This window comes from Procambarus clarkii, chromosome 1 (assembly GCF_040958095.1).
Source record: "Procambarus clarkii isolate CNS0578487 chromosome 1, FALCON_Pclarkii_2.0, whole genome shotgun sequence".
Taxonomy (NCBI): Eukaryota; Metazoa; Arthropoda; class Malacostraca; order Decapoda; family Cambaridae; genus Procambarus; species Procambarus clarkii.
In genome coordinates this window covers 1,547,655-1,569,185 of record NC_091150.1, presented here as the reverse complement: position 1 = coordinate 1,569,185, position 21,531 = coordinate 1,547,655, and positions in this window count along the sequence as shown.

Sequence of the window (21,531 nt, the reverse complement as noted above, 5' to 3'; positions counted from 1 at the left end):
TTACGTAAATATATTCATTTTTACCAATATTTCGATACTATTTCATGTTGTATCACGATATGTGATTTGGCCTTCAAATCTCAGATTTTCGCATAATTTTGCATTTTAAGCAAGTTTTCTTGCATTTTGTTTCGTACTAAAAATCATCGAATTCAGCAATATTTTGACGTTTATCATCCCCTTTTTCTTTATGTGATATAAACAAAATATCATCGAATTAGGCAATATTTTGCTGTTTTTCCACGTTTTTGTGAATTTTCAATTTATTGCTATTATTTCATTAAATATACGATAAAAATGATGCAAACACATAATTGATTAGAAATTAACCTTAAACACTTCATTTTCAATCAACTATTTGTTTCTCGTTAAAATACTGAGTAAGATATTGGAAAGGGGAGAAGTTCTGTTTTTATTGCATATATCGACGTTTCAGCCGGATTAGAGCGGTTTTACGTGTACATCTTCCATCGGTAATATAAACGGAAAAACAGGAACATTTTAGTTAATTCTAATGAAAACACATTGATTTTTATCATTTGTATTTGAAACAACATTGTCATGTCTTTTCTTGGATCTAAATAATACGAAACCTCGCTCTATGATTTGAAGTTAAAATCCTCAAATATGGTAAAAGAGTGACTTTTTCACGTTATTCATGTAATGTGATTTTACGTATATATATTCGTTTTTACCAATATTTCGATACTACTTCATGTTTTCTCACGATATGTGATTTGGCCTTCAAATCTCAGAATTTCGCAAATTTTGCATTTTTAAGCAAGTTTTCTTGCATTTTGTTTTGTACTAAAAATCATCGAATTTAGCAATATTTTGACCTTTATCATCCCCTTTTCCTTTATGTGATTTAAACAAAAATATCGAATTAGGCAATATTTTACCGTTTTTCCATGTTTTTGTGAATTTTCAGTTTATTGTTATTATTTCATTAAATATACGAGAAAATTTATGCAAACACATAATTGATCAGAAAATAACCTTAAATACTTCATTTTCAATCATCTATTTGTTTCTCGTTAAAATACTGAGTAAGATATTTAAAAGGGGAGAAGTTCTGTTTTTATTGCATATATCAACGTTTCAGCCGGATTAGAACGGTTTTACGTGTACATCTTCCATCAGTAATATAAACCGAAAATCAGGAACATTTTAGTTAATTTTAATGAAAACACATTGATTTTTATCATTTGTATTGGAAGCAACATCTTTATACGTCTTTTCTTGGGTCTAAAAAATACGAAACGTCGCTTTATGATTCGAAGTTAAAATCCTCAAATTTGGCATAATAATGACTTTTTCACGTTTTTCATGTAGTTTGATATTACGTAAATATATTCATTTTTACCAATATTTCGATACTATTTCATGTATATGAAATGTATATGTACATGTATATGATACTATTTCATTCTTGCAGGCACCTTCAGTTGCCTGCAAGAATGGCTCCAGACTCTTAATCATGGGCGATTTCAACCATGGAAATATAGAATGGGAGAATGGGGACCCACACGGAGGTGTAGATACATGGAGAGCTAAACTCTTGGAAGTGGCAACAAGGAACTTTCTGTGCCAACATGTCAAGGGACCCACAATAATCAGAGTCAATGACAAAACAGCTCGACTCGACCTGAATATTCACCTTGACTGAGTCAGAAATAAGGGAAGTGAAATTTGAAGCCCCCATAGGAATGAGTGACCACAGTGTATTGACATTTGAGTATCTGGTGGAGGTAGAGTTAACCTGTCCAAGGAAGGGATTGGAAGATAAAAGACTAAATTACCGAAGAGGAAAATATGACGAAATAAGGAACTTCCTAATTAGAAAACAATAGGAAATAGAATTCAGAGAAAAGACTGTACAGCATATGATGGACTACGTCACCCAGAAGTGCATTCAGAAACTGAAACACATCCAGAAACTGCATTCAGGTTTATCCCGGCCCAAAAGGAGAAAAATGAAAAGCAACAGAAGAATTCATGGTTCAATCAAGAAAGTTAGGTAGCGAAGCAATTGAGTACAAGAACATGGAGAAACTACAGGAATAACAGAACACCAGAGAGCAGGGAGAAATACCAGAAGGCCAGAAATGAGTACCTCAGAGTGAGGAGAGAAGCAGAGAGACAGTATGAAAATGACATTGCTAATAAAGCTAAGACCCAACCAAAACTGCTCCACAGCCATATCAGGAGAAAAACAGCAGTGAAGGAACAAGTGATGCAACAGAGTAAAAGGAAGAACAGATAAAGAAAGAATGACAAGGAGGTGTGAGAAGACCTCAACAAGAGATTCCAGGAGGTCTTCTCAATAGAACAATAGTGCCCCTGCACTAAATGAGGGGGAGGCAAACCAAGCAAAATTGGAGGAATTTTACCTCACCAGTAATGTGGTCAAAATGAATCTGTTGGAGCTGAATGAGACAAAGGCCGTTGGGTCTGATAGAATCTCACCGTGGATACTAAAAGAAGGTGCAGAAAAACTATGTGTGCCTCTCTCTGTGGAGCATAACAGGTCACTGGAAACAGGAGACCTACCGAAAGCTGGAAGACTGCAAATGTTGTCCAAATATACAAAAAGGGTGAAAGTTATGAGGCACTGAACTACAGGCCACTTTCCCTAACTAGTATACTATGCAAGGTGATGGAGAAGATCGTGAGGAAAAAGCTCGTTGAGCATTAGGTGGGAAATTGGCTTGTAACCAACTACCATCATGGATTCAGATATGGTAAATAGAGCCACACATCTTTAACAGAATTCTATGACCAAGCAACAAAAATTAGGCAAGAAAGACATGGGTGGGTAGACTGTATTTTCTCTAAATGTCAGAAAGGCTTTGATGCAGTTACCCCCCCCCCCTACCCCAAAAAAAAAAGGCTGTTACAAAAATTGGAGCAACAGGAAGGAGTATCTGAACTCATGATGCTAATAAACTACAAAGTATGTACAATGACCACAACACAGCAGTTACAACATCAGGATCTGCAGGTTGATACAAGAATTCAACCAAATACGAACCACTTAGTTTGATGAAAGGGAGCAGTAGAACAACAAAAGTACACTTACATCGCATCAGGCTTGGATACCCATGTGCCTGGGAAATAGGCTTACAGGTTCCAGAAGATGAGAGGAAATGTCAACACTGTGGAGAAATGCCCGACAGACCACTGGATCATTATCTAACACAGTGCACAGTTACAAACCAATTATGATTTCAACTTAGATTCAACAGAGCAGAAGAAGTTGTTAAACACATATGGCAAAATCTTGCTGAAGCGACCATACGAGTCATAAATACTCATACTCCGCCCAAGTAAAACAGAAACAAACAACACTTAGTGGGCCATGATTTGAAGTAAAAATCCTCAAATATGGTTAAATAGTGACTTTTTTCACGTTTTTCATGTAGTTTGATATTACGTAAATATATTCATTTTTACCAATATTTCGATACTATTTCATGTAGTATCACGATATGTGATTTGGCCTTGAAATCTCAGAATTTCGCATAATATTGCACTTTAAGCAAGTTTTCTTGCATTTTGTTTCGTACGAAAAATCATCGAATTTAGCAATATGTTGACGTTTATCATCCCCTTTTCCTTCATGTGATTTAAACAAAATATCATCGAATTAGGCAATATTTTGACGTTTTCCACGTTTTTGTGAATTTTCAGTCCATGGGTATTAATTCATATATATACGATAAAAATGATGCAAACACATAATTGATTAGATAATAACCTTAAATACTTCATTGCAATCATCTATTTGTTTCTCGTTAAAATACTGAGTAAGATATTGAAAAGGGGAGAAGTTCGGTTTTTATTGCATATATCGACGTTTCAGCCGGATTAGAGCGGTTTTACGTCTACATCTTCCATCGGTAATATAAACGGAAAATCAGGAACATTTTAGTTAATTCTAATGAAAACACATTGATTTTTATCATTTGTATTGGAAACAACATTGTCATATGTCTTTTCTTGGATCTAAATAATACGAAACCTCGCTCTATGATTTGAAGGTAAAATCCTCAAATATGGTAAAATAGTGACTTTTTCACGTTAATCATGTAGTTTGATATTACGCAAATATATTCATTTTTACCAATATTCCGATACTATTTCATGTAGTATCACGATATGTGATTTGGTCTTCAAATCTCAGAATTTCGCATAATATTGCATTTTAAGCAAGTTTTCTTGCATTTTGTTTCGTACGAAAAATCATCGAATTTAGCAATATGTTGACGTTTATCATCCCCTTTTCCTTCATGTGATTTTAACAAAATATCATCGAATTAGGCAATATTTTGCCGTTTTCCACGTTTTTGTGAATTTTCAGTCCATGGGTATTAATTCATATATATACGATAAAAATTATGCAAATACATAATTGATTAGATAATAACCTTAAATACTTCATTGCAATCATCTATTTGTTTCTCGTTAAAATACTGAGTAAGATAATGAAAAGGGGAGAAGTTCGGTTTCTATTGCATATATCGACGTTTCAGCCGGATTAGAGCGGTTTTACGTCTACATCTTCCATCGGTAATATAAACGGAAAATCAGGAACATTTTAGTTAATTGTAATGAAAACACATTGATTTTTATCATTTGTATTGGAAACAACATTGTCATATATCTTTTCTTGGATCTAAATAATACGAAACCTCGCTCTATGATTTGAAGGTAAAATCCTCAAATATGGTAAAATAGTGACTTTTTCACGTTAATCATGTAGTTTGATATTACGCAAATATATTCATTTTTACCAATATTCCGATAGTATTTCATGTAGTATCACGATATGTGATTTGGCCTTCAAATCTCAGAATTTCGCATAATATTGCATTTTAAGCAAGTTTTCTTGCATTTTGTTTCGTACGAAAAATCATCGAATTTAGCAATATTTTGACGTTTATCATCTCCTTTTCCTTCATGTGATTTAAACAAAATATCATCGAATTAGGCAATATTTTGCCGTTTTTCCACGTTTTTGGGAATTTTCAGTCTATGGGTATTAATTCATTATATATACGATAAAAATGATGCAAACACATAATTGATTTGATAATTACCTTAAATACTTCATTTTCAATCAACTATTTGTTTCTCGTTAAAATACTAAGTAAGATATTGAAAAGGGGAGAAGTTCTGTTTTTATTGCATATATCGACGTTTCAGCCGGAATAGAGCGATTTTCGTGTACATCTTCCATAGGTAATATAAACGGAAAATCAGGAACATTTTAGTTAATTCTAATGAAAACACATTGATTTATATCATTTGTATTAGAAACAACATTGTCATATTTCTTTTCTTGGATCAAAATAATACGAAACCTAGCTCTATGATTTGAAGTTAAAATCCTCAAATATGGTTAAATAGTGACTTTTTCATGTTTTTCATGTAGTTTGATATTACGTAAATATATTCATTTTTCCAATATTTCGATACTATTTCATGTAGTATCACGATATGTGATTTGGCATTCAAATCTCAGAATTTCGCATAATACTGCATTTTAAGCAAGTTTTCTAGCATTTTGTTTCGTACGAAAAATCATCGAATTTAGCAATATTTGAAGTTTATAATCCCCTTTTCCTTTATGTGATTTAAACAAAATATCATCGAATTAGGCAATATTTTGCCGTTTTCCACGTTTTTGTGAATTTTCAGTCCATGGGTATTAATTCATATATATACGATAAAAATGATGCAAACACATAATTGATTAGATAATAACCTTAAATACTTCATTTTCAATTAACTATTTCTTTCTCGTTAAAATACTGAGTAAGATATTGAAAGGGGGAGAAGTTCTGTTTTTATTGCATATATCGACGTTTCAGCCGGAGTAGAGCGATTTTTGTGTACATCTTCCATAGGTAATATAAATGGAAAATCAGGAACATTTTAGTTAATTCTAATGAAAACACATTGATTTTTATCATTTGTATTGGAAACAACATGGTCATGTCTTTTCTTGGATCTAAATAATACGAAACCTCGCTCTATGATTTGAAGTTAAAATCCTCAAATATGGTTAAATAGTGACTTTTTTCACGTTTTTCATGTAGTTTGATATTACGTAAATATATTTATTATTACCAATATTTCGATACTATTTCATGTAGTATCACGATATGTGATTTGGCCTTCAAATCTCAGAATTTCGTATAATATTGCATTTTTAGCAAGTTTTCTTACATTTTGTTTCGTACGAAAAATCATCATATTTAGCAATATGTTGACGTTTATCATCCCCTTTTCCTTCATGTGATTTAAACAAAATAATTTCGAATTAGGCAATATTTTGCCGTTTTCCACGTTTTTGTGAATTTTCCGTCCATGGGTATTAATTCATATATATACGATAAAAATGATGCAAACACATAATTGATTAGATAATAACCTTAAATACTTCATTTTCAATCATCTATTTGTTTCTCGTTAAAATACTGAGTAAGATATTGAAAAGGGGAGAAGTTCGGTTTTTATTGCATATATCGACGTTTCAGCCGGATTAGAGCGGTTTTACGTGTACATCTTCCCTCGTTAATATAAACGGAAAATCAAGAACATTATAGTTAATTCTAATGAAAACACATTGTTTTTTATCATTTGTATTGGAAACAACATTGTCATATGTCTTTTCTTGGAACAAAATAATACGAAACCTCGTTCTATGATTTGAAGTTGAAATCCTCAAATATGATTAAATAGTGACTTTTTTCACGTTTTTCATGTAGTTTGATATTACGTATACGTATATTACGATAAAAATCCTCATATATGGTAAAATAGTGAATTGTTCAAGTTAATCATGTAGTTTGATATTACGCAAATATATTCATTTTTACCAATATTCCGATACTATTTCATGTAGTATCACGATATGTGATTTGGCCTTCAAATCTCAGAATTTCGCATAATATTGCATTTTAAGCAAGTTTTCTTGCATTTTGTTTCGTACGAATAATCATCGAATTTAGCAATATTTTGACGATTATCATCTCCTTTTCCTTCATGGGATTTAAACAAAATATCATCGAATTAGGCAATATTTTGCCGTTTTCCACGTTTTTGTGAATTTTCCGTCCATGGGTATTAATTCATTATATATACGATAAAATTGATGCAAACACATAATTGATTAGATAATAACCTTAAATACATCATTTTCAATCATCTATTTGTTTCTCGTTAAAATACTGAGTAAGATATTGAAAAGAGGAGAAGTACGGTTTTTATTGCATATATCGACGTTTCAGCCGGATTAGAGCGGTTTTACGTGTACATCTTCTCTCGTTAATATAAACGGAAAATCAAGAACATTATAGTTAATTCTAATGAAAACACATTGTTTTTTATCATTTGTATTGGAAACAACATTGTCATATGTCTTTTCTTGGAACTAAATAATACGAAACCTCGCTCTATGATTTAAAGGTAAAATCCTCATGTATGGTAAAATAGTGACTTTTTCACGTTAATCATGTAGTTGATATTACGCAAATATATTCATTTTTACCAATATTTCGATACTATTTCATGTAGTATCAAGATATGTGATTTGGCCTTCAAATCTCAGAATTTCGCATAATATTACATTTTAAGCAGGTATTCTTGCATTTTGTTTCGTACGAAAAATCATCGAATTTAGCAATATTTTGACGTTTATCATCCCATTTTCCTTTATTTGATTTAAACAAAATATCATCGAATTAGGCAATATTTTGCCGTTTTTCTACGTTTTTGTGAATTTTCAGTCCATGGGTACTAATTCATTATATATACGATAAAAATGATGCAAACACATAATTGATTAGATAATAACTTTAAATACTTCATTGCAATCATCTATTTGTTTCTCGTTAAAATACTGAGTAGGATATTGAAAAGGGGAGAAGTTCGGTTTTTATTGCATATATCGACGTTTCAGCCGGATTAGAGCGGTTTTACGTGTACATCTTCCATAGATAATATAAACGGAAAATCAGGAACATTTTAGTTAATTCTAATGAAAACACATTGATTTTTATTATTTGTATTGGAAACAACATTGTCATATGTCTTTTCTTGGATCTAAATAATACGAAACCTCGCTCTATGATTTGAAGGTAAAATCCTCAAATATGGTAAAATAGTGACTTTTCACGTTAATCATGTAGTTTGATATTAGGCAAATATATTCATTTTTACCAATATTCCGATACTATTTCATGTAGTATCACTATATGTGATTTGGCCTTCAAATCTCAGAATTTCGCATAATATTGCATTTTAAGCAAGTTTTACTTGCATTTTGTTTCGTACGAAAAATCATCGAATTTATCAATATTTTGACGTTTATCATCCCCTTTTCCTTTATGTGATTTAAACAAAATATCATCGAATTAGACAATATTTTGCCGCTTTTCCACATTTTGGTGAATTTTCAGTTTATGGGTATTAATTCATTATATATACGATAAAAATGATGCAAACACATAATTGATTAGATAATAACCTTAAATACTTCATTACAATCATCTATTTGTTTCTCGTTAAAATACTGAGTAAGATATTGAAAAGGGGAGAAGTTCAGTTTTTATTGCATATATCGACGTTTCAGCCGGATTAGAGCGGTTTTTCGTGTACATCTTCCATCGGTAATATAAACGGAAAATTAGGAACATTTTAGTTAATTCTAATGAAAACACTTTGATTTTTATCATTTGTATTGGAAACAACATTGTCATATGTCTTTTGTTGGATCAAAATAATACGAAACCTCGCTCTATGATTTGAAGTTAAAATCCTCAAATATGGTTAAATAGTGACTTTTTTCACCTTTTTCATGTAGTTTGATATTACGTAAATATATTCATTTTTACCAATATTTCGATACTATTTCATGTAGTATCACGATATGTGATTTGGCCTTCAAATCTCAGAATTTCGCATAATATTGCATTTTAAGCAAGTTTTCTTGCATTTTGTTTCGTACGAAAAATCATCGAATTTAGCAATATTTTGACGGTTATCATCTCCTTTTCCTTCATGTGATTTAAACAAAATATCATCGAATTAGGCAATATTTTGCCGTTTTCCACGTTTTTGTGAATTTTCCGTCCATGGTTAATAATTCATATATATACGATAAAAATGATGCAAACACATAATTGATTAGATCGGTTAAAATGCTTCATTTGCAATCATCTATTTGTTTCTCGATAAAATACTGAGTAAGATATTGAAAAGGGGAGAAGTTCGGTTTTTATTGCATATATCGACATTTCAGCCGGATTAGAGGGGTTTTACGTGTACATCTTCCCTCGTTAATATAAACAGAAAATCAAGAACATTTTAGTTAATTCTAATGAAAACATATTGGTTTTTTATCATTTGTATTGGAAACAACATTGTCATATGTCTTTTCTTGGAATCTAAATAATACGAAACCTCGCTCTATGATTTGAAGGTAAATCCTCAATATGGTAAAATAGTGACTTTTTTCACGTTAATCATGTAGTTTGATATTACGCAAATATATTCATTTTTACCAATATTTCGATACTATTTCATGTAGTATCAAGATATGTGATTTGGCCTTCAAATCTCAGAATTTCGCATAATATTACATTTTAAGCAAGTATTCTTGCATTTTGTTTCGTACGAAAAATCATCGAATTTAGCAATATTTTGACGTTTATCATCCCATTTTCCTTATTTGATTTAAACAAAATATCATCGAATTAGGCAATATTTTGCCGTTTTTCCACGTTTTTGTGAATTTTCAGTCCATTGGTATTAATTCATTATATATACGATAAAAATGATGCAAACACATAATTGATTAGATAATAACCTTAAATACTTCATTTTCAATCAACTATTTGTTTCTCTTTAAAATACTGAGTAAGATATTGAAAGGTTAGTAGTTCTGTTTTTATTGCATATATCGACGTTTCAGCCGGAATAGAGCGATTTTACGTGTACATCTTCCATCGGTAATATAAACGGAAAATCAGGAACATTTTAGTTAATTCTAATGAAAACACATTGGATTTTTATCATTTGTATTGGAAACAACATTGTCATATGTCTTTTCTTGGATCTAAATAATACGAAACCTCGCTCTATGATTTGAAGGTTAAAATCCTCATATATGGTAATATAGTGAATTTTTCACGTTTATCATGTAGTGTGATATTACGTAAATATATTAAATGTTTATACCAATATTCCGATACTATTTCATATAGTATCACGATATGTGATTTGGCCTTCAAATCTCAGAATGTCGCATAATATTGCATTTTAAGCAAGTTTTCTTGCATTTGTTTCTTACGAAAAATCATCGAATTTAGCAATATTTTGAAGTTTATCAGCCCCTTTTCCTCTATTTGATATAAACAAAATATCATCGAATTAGGCAATATTTTGCCGTTTTTCCACTTTTTTGTGAATTTTCAGTTTATGGTAGTATTATATATACGATAAAAATGATGCTAAACACATAATTGATTAAATAATAACCTTAAATACTTTATTTTCAATCAACTATTTCTTTCTCGTTAAATACTGAGTAAGATATTGAAAAGGGGGAGAAGTTCTGATTTTATTGCATATATCGACGTTTCAGCCGGAATTAGAGCGGTTTTACGTGTACATCTTCCATCGGTAATATAAACGGAAAATCAGGAACATTTTAGTTAAATCTAATGAAAACAGCATTGATTTTTATCATTTGTATTGGAAACAACATTGTCATATGTCTTTTCTTGGAATCTAAATAATACGAAACCTCGCTCTATGATTTGAAGTTAAAATCCTCAAATATGGTTAAATAGTGACTTTTTTCACGTTTTTCATGTAGTTTGATATTACGTAAATATATTCATTTTTCACCAATATTTCGATACTATTTCATGTAGTATCACGATATGTGATTTTGCCTTGAAATCTCAGAATTTCGCATAATATTGCATTTTAAGCAAGTTTTCTTGTATTTTGTTTCGTACGAAAAATCATCGAATTTAGCAATATTTTGACGTTTATTCATCTCCATTTCCTTCATGTGATTAAACAAAATATTATCTAATTAGGCAATATTTTGCCGTTTTCCACGTTTTTGTGAATTTTCAGTCTATGGGTATTAATTCATTATATATACGATAAAAATGATGCAAACACATAATTGATTAGATAATAACCTTAAATACTTTATTTTCAATCAACTATTTGTTTCTCGTTAAAATATTGAGTAAGATATTGAAAAGGGGAGAAGTTCTGTTTTTATTGCATACATCGACGTTTCAGCCGGAATAGAGCAAGTTTTCGTAGTACATCTTCCATCGGTAATATAAACGGAAAATCAGGAATCATTTTAGTTAATTCTAATGAAAACACATTGATTTTTATCATTTGTATTGGAAACAACATTGTCATATGTCTTTTCTTGGATCTAAATAATACGAAACCTCGCTCTATGATTTGAAGTTAAAATCCTCAAATATGGTTAAATAGTGACTTTTTCACGTTTTTCATGTAGTTTGATATTACGTAAATATATTAATTTTTACCAATATTTCGATACTATTTCATGTAGTATCACGATATGTGATTTGGCCTTCAAATCTCAGAATTTCGCATAATATTGCATTTTAAGCAAGTTTTCTTGCATTTTGTTTCGTACGAAAAATCATCGAATTTAGCAATATTTTGACGTTTATCATCCCCTTTTCCTTCATGTGATTTAAACAAAATATCATCGAATTAGGCAATATTTTGCCGTTTTCCACGTTTTGTGAATATTCCGTCCATGGGTATTAATTCATATATATTCGATAAAAATGATGCAAACACATAATTGATTAGATAATAACCTTAAATACTTCATTTTCAATCATCTATTTGTTTCTCGTTAAAATACTGAGTAAGATATTGAAAAGGGGAGAAGTTCGGTTCATTCGTTTGCCTTTTTCGGGTAGAAGGTAGACACAGTAGTCGCTTCTGTATATATTTATTGACTGAGATTAGCAAGGTATATATCTGCCTAGCCGAGGTCCTTCTACTCTGAGTCTGTGAGGATAACTGCGGCTGCTGGGAGCATGCTGATGCTCCTCTGTCTGGCATGACGTCAGAGGCCTACTCGCCTGTGATTGGTTACATTTCAACTGACAGAATTTGAGTATAACTACCGCTCGGACACGCTACCAAGTCGACGTCCCTTGTCGACAAGCTCTGGCTAGCTATATAGTTACAATGATACTGAAAGGACCTCGGTGGCATTCAATAATGGCTTACATGTGAAATTTGCATAATAATACATTGAAAGAAGATCAGGTGTGCGTAATACTAACAACTCGGCATATATGCACCAAAAAAAAATTCATGATAATAGGTGATAATCATGGTAACAATTCTTTGATTAAACCAGAGTATTAAGAACATGTGTATGTCTACTGATCAGATATGAACAATACAACTCAAGGTATTGCCTAAACAAAATTATTAACATGTGTCAATGGCATGTGCTTGAAAACCATACAAAATTAAACAATTATTAGCATTAATGGAACAAAGTTCTGACCTAACAACCACAATTGAATTTCAAGATAGATAATGATTTTTTTTTTCCTCTTTTTTTTTTTTTCTTTTTTTTCTGAAATATACAATATATTTACAAGACCAATGTACAATATATATAATGTGCAATATATTTACAAGCATATACAAGACCTGGATCAAGAAGACTAACATCTGCGTGATAGCAGTCAGGATTCACTGGCCACAATGTGGTTGCTAGGACAATAATAACTCCTTATGACAAGCACTGTAAAAATACAAATGGTAGTAGACTTAACAATGGCATCTAATTTATAACAAAATAAAGTTGAGAAAAACTATACATTATATATAATGGTAATAATAAGACACATGTGGTAGAAATACTGCAAATGAGTTTTTTTTTTTTTTCAAAACAACAGAATAACTGCAGAGTGCACTCAATTATAAATTCTACGGATATCTACACCTAGCTCATCCAGAGCACTATACAACTCTGGCTCTGACTGAAGGTCCGGAACAGGTGAAACTTCATGCGACAAACTATCATCTTGAGAGATATCCTCGTTAACATCTAGCCAATGGACATGTGGTGAGTGCACGGTTGAAACTGAGAGGTCTAGATCTAAGATTATAATTGCTAGTATGGGGTTGCTGAACATCCAGTGGTCTGTCAACCACAGAAGGTGGTGTCCGAGTAGGAGTATCTGTCTGGGTAAGTTCATTGTCATCTTCCTCATCAGTCTCGTCAACAGTCATTTTAGCTAACTTCATGTGGTCTAAATGTTCATTTATATACTCTCCTGTTAACAAGTTCTTAAGTCTGTATTTGTTACCTTTAATAAGCTCGATTACCTTATATGGACCCAAAAATTTCTTAGTTAACTTGTACATAGGACCAGACCTGTGTTGGTTAAGTATCATTACTACAGATCCAATAGTTATTTTACTGGGTTTAGCTTCGTGCATTCCTTGCTAGAGTGAACTCGGCTGTTGCTTTGGACAGTTGTTCTCGTATTTTCTTGAATACTAGTTGCATTTGTCTACGCTTCACTTGAACAAAATCATCTACGTTATATAAGGGAGTAGGAGGTACGTTAATCAATTCATTAGGGAGGATCTTATCTGTACCATTAAGAATAGCGTGAGGTGTGTCACCAGTAGAAACATTAATTGAAGAATTTATAGCACACTGAATTAAGGGTATAAAATCATCCCAATTGTTGTTATCAAAATTCAACGTGACTCTCAAGGCATCTAACACTTTCCTGTTAGTACGTTCAGCTAGTCCATTACTTGCCGGATGATAAGGCATGAATGCTACATTTTTTGATGTTATATAAATCACACAAGCTAGTTAGAATACTATTACTGAATTCTGGTACCATTATCTGAAAGGATTACTTTAGGCATACTATATCTACAAATTATTTGGTCATGGAATGCGCTGGCTATGGTTTCTGCTGTTTTGTTCGGGATAGGAACTAGTTCGCAAAACCGTGAAAAATTATCGACCATTACAAGCAAATGTTTGTTCCCTTTCTCTGTTTCCGCTAAATTTGTCAATAAATCCATCGATATTCGTTCCCAAGGAGCTTTAGTTGCTGGGTACACCTGAATTGGATTAGGTCCTGAAACATGTCCCTTGTGCTGTAAACAAGTTAAACATCTGTCAACATAATGAGCAATCTCCTTAGCCATTTTTGGCCAAAAATATTTCAATCGACCTTGTTGGAGTGTACGATCCTTTCCTGGATGTGCACTTGCAGGAGCATCATGGATAATTTTTAACACAGTTGGTACCAAGACAGCTGGAACAACTAACTGACAACATTTCCTCGGGGCTGTCCCTAGCTTTACTACTCTACACAGTAAATTGTCCAACATAACTAGTTCTTTCAATGGTACTGGCGGTTTATGAATCGGGCGAGTGTCTTGCTTAGTCAAAAATTTAATGACGGGTGCCCATATGGGGTCTTGTCTTTGTTCCGTTTCTACTACTGTAGCATCTAATGCTGGGTAATTTAACTGAATCGCAGCTACGTGTCGAGAAAACGCATCGGCTACAACATTTTGCTTTCCTGGAATATATCCAAATGTGGGATTGAATACTTGAATTGTGAGCAAATATCTAGCAAACTTTCCAACTGGATTCTTATTTTTGAACAAGGGAATTAATGGTTGGTGATCTGTAAGAACATGAACTGGGTAATTATAAATTGTATCCTTGAAATGTTTAAGTGCCCAAACAACTGCCAAGGCTTCTCGTTCTGTTGCACTATAATTTTTCTCTTCTTTGGATAAATGTGCGGCTAGCATAAGCTATTGCGTGATCTCTGTGACCTTCTGCTTGAAGTAATGCAGCACCTAGACCTATGTCACTAGCATCTGTAACCAACGTAAAAGGTTTAGAAAAATCTGGGTACCTAAGGACAGGTGACGAAATCAAGGCTGCTTTGAGTTTTTTGAATGACTGATCCTGGGCCTCTCCCCAAACAAAGGGTTCATCTTTTCTTTGCAACTTGTAAAGCGGAGCGGCTATAATAGAGAATCCAGCAATAAATGAACGATAAAATCCTACAAGACCTGTGAACTGTCTTACGGCTTCTGCGGTACGAGGTGTTGGAAAATCACGGGCAGCAATAATTTTTGATTCATTCAATGTAATACCTGAAGGTGTAACTGTATGACCTAGGAAATTAATCTTTTGCTTTAAAAATGAACATTTTGCAAGCTTTATTTTTAAATTAGCTTCAGCGAGCTTTGCAAGTACTTTCTCAAGGTTCTGGAAATGAGTCTGAACATCTTGCGACATGATTATGAGATCATCAAGGTAAACTAGAAGAGTACTTCCTATCAATCTACGAAATAGATTTGTCATGAGCCGTGAAAAGGTTATTGGACTACTACGCAAACCAAACGGCATTCTTTTGAAATGAAAATGACCACTGGGAGTACTAAAGGCTGTCAATTGTTTACTTTCCTCATCAAGGGGGATTTGCCAGAATCCCTGCAACAAATCTAACGTTGAGAATACTTTGTTTCGACCAATACTTTGCAACAAATCATTTAGAACTGGAAGTGGGAAACGATCAGGTATTGTTACTCTGTTAAGCTTGCGATAATCGATTACAGGTCTCCAAGTCCCATCTCGCTTTGGTACAAGAATCAATGGAGCGTTCCATGGCGAATTACTCGATTCAATTACATCACTCTGTAACATTTCTTCTACAAGTCTATCTGCTTCTGCTCTCTGAGAATGGGGAAGTCGGTAAGCTGGTACATAAATAGGCGTAGTTCCTTGTTCAAGGGGAATTTTATGTGTAATAAGAGGAGTGAGACCTAATTTTTCTCCTGGTAGAGCAACAACAGCTCTATTCTTGTTCAAAATTTTCAAAAGCTGAGCCACAGAGTCAGGAAAATCAGTAGGACTGAGGTGTTGCGCTTGCACCTCTGGCTGAGATCCCTGTTCTCCTGGTGTGAGTGTACAAACAGTATGATCCATGGAGACATCATCCACAACTCGCACCGGTAACGAGTAATGGGCAAAATCTACAACATGGGTACCCGACTGGAGATGGATATCGGCATTACTAGTGTTTGTGATAAATAAGTGTAACAGTACCATCCTGCACTGTGTGCCAGGAGGGTTCAACAAATGTACCATTCACTTTACATGTTTCACTTTCCGCAATCACATCCGACAACTCAGGCACTCCCTGAACCTTAACTCTTATTCTGGTGAGAGAATGAGGGTGTAACACAGTGTCAGTAGCCGTGGAACCACTGACTTCAGAGATGGAAGCAGCCAGGCGAGCGAGACAACGAGAATCCGTTAGGGCGTCCCCTTCCAGAAAGTCCCGATACTCATTCTCCTTAACAACTGCACAACTACTATGCTTCAATCGAGTGCCTGTTTTCTCGGGTATGCTACCACGACAATGATCTGACAAACCTACGCTTGCAAGGCGGGTGTCAACAAAATTAACATAATCTGATTGAAGGTTGAACTCGTGCCCTGTCGATACATGCTACACAAGGGTATGACATGGTCTTTGATACTTATGTTCCAACGATGGGGAAACAATGCAATATTTTCATCAATCATGGTGTACAGACCTAAGAGAATGTCTCCAGGAAAATGAATAATGTCAACAACTAAACATGTTATAGACAATGTGACATCATTGAACTTGAGTGGGAGGTCAATTTCACCCTGAACTTTTACTTTATTTCCTGAAATACCACTTAGAAAAGGTATGTGTGACTGTTTTAAAATAGTAGGGTGCATACTTTCAATGTCTCTAAGAGCTGAGGGCTTGACAATATTAATTTTTGCACCTGAGTCAAGAAAAACTTTTAAAACTCTACCATGTACAATGGCTGATACAAGGGGACCATCACTTGAGACTGGACAAGTTACTATTTTTGACTTATGTTGTCTGGGATATCTGTGTCTTGTTTGTGTCAAATTTACTGTGGATCCGTCAACATCTACAACTGGTCTAGAGTCAGTGTCCTCCTCTGTCAAGTGTCCAAATCTATTTTGGGTAGCTACTGAATACACAGGGAGGGCACTAGGATTGGCTAGCTTGAATTGGTTAGCGGATGGCCTTGGGGGTTTCCCGACGACATGGAGTGAACATTCTGAGCTCCAGCATTCTGTGACTGAGCATTATAATTTGAAGTTGCATTATAGCTGGGCTGGGAGTTGTAATTACGAGAGTTCTGATAATGTCATGGACGCTGTGAGCCTCGCCAAGACTGACCATGGGAGTTACGAGGTGGAGATGTCCTTTGCCTAGCTCTACAATCCGCAGTGTGGTGACCAACTTGTTTATGGTACGTGCAATATGGAAGCCTAGAATGATTAGATTGATGAGGGGGCCGAGAGAATTGTCTAGGAGGTGATGATCTAGGGGCGGACCAACAGTCCCTTGCAAGGTGGTTACTCTTACCACAATGCCAACATGAGGGAGTGGATGGTTGTGGACTATGGCGTTTCGGCATTTTATGAGGCGGCGAATTTGACTGGGGGCTACGAGCATGGGTACGCTTCTGCGACCAAGAGTTTTGAGAATTTGTGGGAGGATGCTGAGAGCTTGTGACTACATTTACAGCATCAGAGGGTGGCAACAGTTGAGCACTTCGGGGAGCTAGTTTATCTGCGGCATTGTTAATAGCCTCAAATACTTCACCAATTTCATGTTTAACACCAAAATTTTGTTGCTCAACGATTGGTTTTGTATGCTCGGGGGCAAAATGCATTAAAGTACCAAATGCTATCATTTTGGCCATAGCCTCAGGGGACAGATTATTGTCTTTATCTAACCAAGTCGAATTATTCATAGCAGAAACTAAGGCATACAGATACTGATCGAGACGGCTAGTAAACGCATTAAACGATTCACCAGGCTGCATGGTGGCATTGGCAATTTTCTTGACTAACCTATATGGGTCAAGGTCTCCTTTATTAACAAAGCGACGGCGAAAGAAATCCTTAAATTCAGGCCAAGACTGGAGGCTAACAATGGCTTTCTCATCAACAACAAAACGTGCATCACCTTTGGTTGTGTCCACGGCTGACCGTGCAATTGCTAAGTATTCGGCATCAGTAGGCTTAGAAAAACGTGCAACTGTTTTCGCTTCAACCTTACTAAACCATGATTCTAATAAACGCGATTCCCCAGCAAAAAGAGGAATAGCCATTTCCTGAGCTGATCTCTGGCCATTGGGACGAGCAACTGTTCCCATTGATTCTGAAGGGGTTTCAACAGTGGTAGGCATTGTCACAGCCGTGGAAGTAATATTTGAACGCAGATTATAATTAAGTGCACCTGGCATCAGAAATAGTATACACAAAAATAAACACAAAAAATATCAACTTGGCTAAAGTAAAAATGGCAGAAATAAAATTATTAAATTGGGCTAGGCAAGAAAATAATTAAGAACAAGCAATTGTAAACTAAATTTAGCAATCTTTCATTAAAAAAATGACTGGAATTAGATGTATGTAAATTAATTAAACCAGACTAAGCACAGCAATTGAGAATATAAAAACTGGAAGTGCAATTGCAAAATTTCATTAAAAAGATTCAACACAACAAGTGGCAATGCAAGAAATATGGATGTAGCACATAAACTGGACACAGGAATGTATATAACTGCTAGAAACAATTATTTCTTACTTCTCTCGCCTTTGAATTCAGTAATGACACTAGTAACAATTAATGAATAATGGAATCATATGCAGGGAATATTGAAATGTCTCAGAGAACTGTGGGCCTCTGGAGTACTAAACCGGCTCCAATATTTAACAAGTCACTGAAAGATTAATTCATAAGATATTTTGGATATATTTACGTTAAACCTCATTAAATCATAGCACACGATATCTTAGCTCATATTTACTTAACTCAGGGCTGCAGGATTTGCAATATAACAGTGGCCAAAACGAAAAACGGTGACCAGACGTGTGAAGAGGACCATGTGAGGGCTTGTTTACAAACTGGTGCGATGGCAGCGCTCCTGGCGGCGGTGGCGCGAAACTCAGGGACCCCACACTGTTGATGCTGGAAGTGCGAAGATAAATTCTGACGACGACGATATTACGACGATGTCGATGGAGAAACACGATTGGGAGGCAGGAGTTCACACAAAATGATGTAGCAGGGGCTGGTGGCGAGGTGTGAGCTTAGAGGGAGGCGAGGCGTGGCGACACTAGTCAAACAATTGCAGTCCACCAAATATTCTCAAGGAACAATACAGTACATACGATGCTCAGTTGATAGTTGCGACGATGATTGACCACGATTTCAGTAGCTTGAACACTCACAAAGCTTAGATACTGTCAGCTTGGGCGGTGGTGGGTGCAGGTGGTTCCCACGTGGTGGCGCGAGATTCAAAAATGGCTGGCGCGGAAGCTTCCTTCCTCCTCACTGATGAATGAGCGTTCTCACAGGAAAATATTGACCCTTACTTCGGAAACGTTGGCCTGGAGTAGTGGTTGATGGCAGGACCCCGGTCTGGCACAATATTTGATGCGTGGGTGGCAGGATGGCGGCTTATGGCGGTGGCGGTGGCGGCGGCTGGAACACGAGGCGATGCTGGGTACTTGAACTTTTGTTTCCAGAAAAAAATTTCTGGGTCCCACTGCTGCTACCAGTATTCGTTTGCCTTGTTCGGGTAGAAGGTAGACACAGTAGTCGCTTCTGTATATATTTATTGACTGAGATTGCAAGGTATATATCTGCCTAGCCGAGGTCCTTCTACTCTGAGCCTGTGAGGATAACTGCGGCTGCTGGGAGCATGCTTGATGCTCCTCTGTCTGGCATGACGTCAGAGGCCTACTTGCCTGTGATTGGTTACATTTCAACTGACAGAATTTTGAGTATAACACGTTCGGGGCGACCAAGTGCGTGGTTCCTGGTCACGCGGTCCGACCTGCCTCAGTTTACTACAGCTGTCCGCTTAGTGACGATCGCACCAATAAGAAATTCCGCGTTTGTGGTGATTTTTTTAATTTTGAACTCTAAAGGAATTATTATATATCACACCATGAGTCCCAGGAAAGTCAGTGGTACGGCTTAATATATGAGACCAAACGTAAGAATGACCATACAGCAGAAACAAGAGATCATTAGTAAATATAAAGATAGTGTGCATATGAAAATATGAAGTGTATGTAGTGTGTACATACACTATCACTACCATCACCACCACACACTACCACCACACACTACCACCACCACCACCCACCACTACACACTATCCCCAACACCTCACATTACAAACACCACCACACACTATCACCACCACCACACACTTCAACAACCACCGCAAATTACAACCACCCCCACCACACTACCACCATCACACACTTTCGCCAACACCACCATCACACACTACCACTACCACACCTTACCACCACCACCACCACCACACACTACCACCACCACCACACATTACAACCACCATAACTCACTACCACCACCTCACACTACCACCTCCACGACACACGACAACCACCAGCATGACATACTACCACCACCACCACACTCTATAACCACAAACATACACTACCACCACCACACACTACCACCACCACCACCACACACAACCACCACCACCACACATTTCAACCACCAAAACACACTACCACCTCCACCACACTCTATACCCACAAACATACACTACCACCACCACACACTACCACCACCACCACACACAACCACCACCACCACACACTACCACCACCACCACACACAACCACCACCACCACACACAACCACCACCACCACACATTTCAACCACCAACACACACTACCACCACCACCTCACATTACAACCACCATAACACACTACCACCTCCACCACACACTGCCACCACCACCACACACTTCCACCTCCTCCACACACGACAACCACCACCATCGCACACTACCACCACCACCATACACTACAACAAACACCACACACTACCACCACCACCATACACTACAACAAACACCACACACTGCCACCACTACCACACACTTCCACCTTCTCCACACACGACAACCACCACCATCACACACTACCACCACCACCATACACTTCAACAAACACCACACACTACCACCACCACCTCCACACATTACCACTGTAACACCACTATGACAGGGAGCTGTAACACCCATGACCCCCCCCCCCCTAGAGTTCTCACCAGGAAAGTCTTTTCCAAGAGGTCAGCCCAGATGACCTCTGGATTATCTTGTATGTTGATTAAAAAATTCCTGGGTTACTCTTAGTCAGCTAGTTTCTAGTATGTAATATTTCATGATACTCTTGTCAAATATTGCAATGGATTTAGACCCCAGATTCTAATGTGTAAACATCCATGGATCTCCCCCTTTTAGCCAGGTCAGAGGTCAGCCACACTTGTAATTAATAATTCCTCTCCTAAACAGTGTA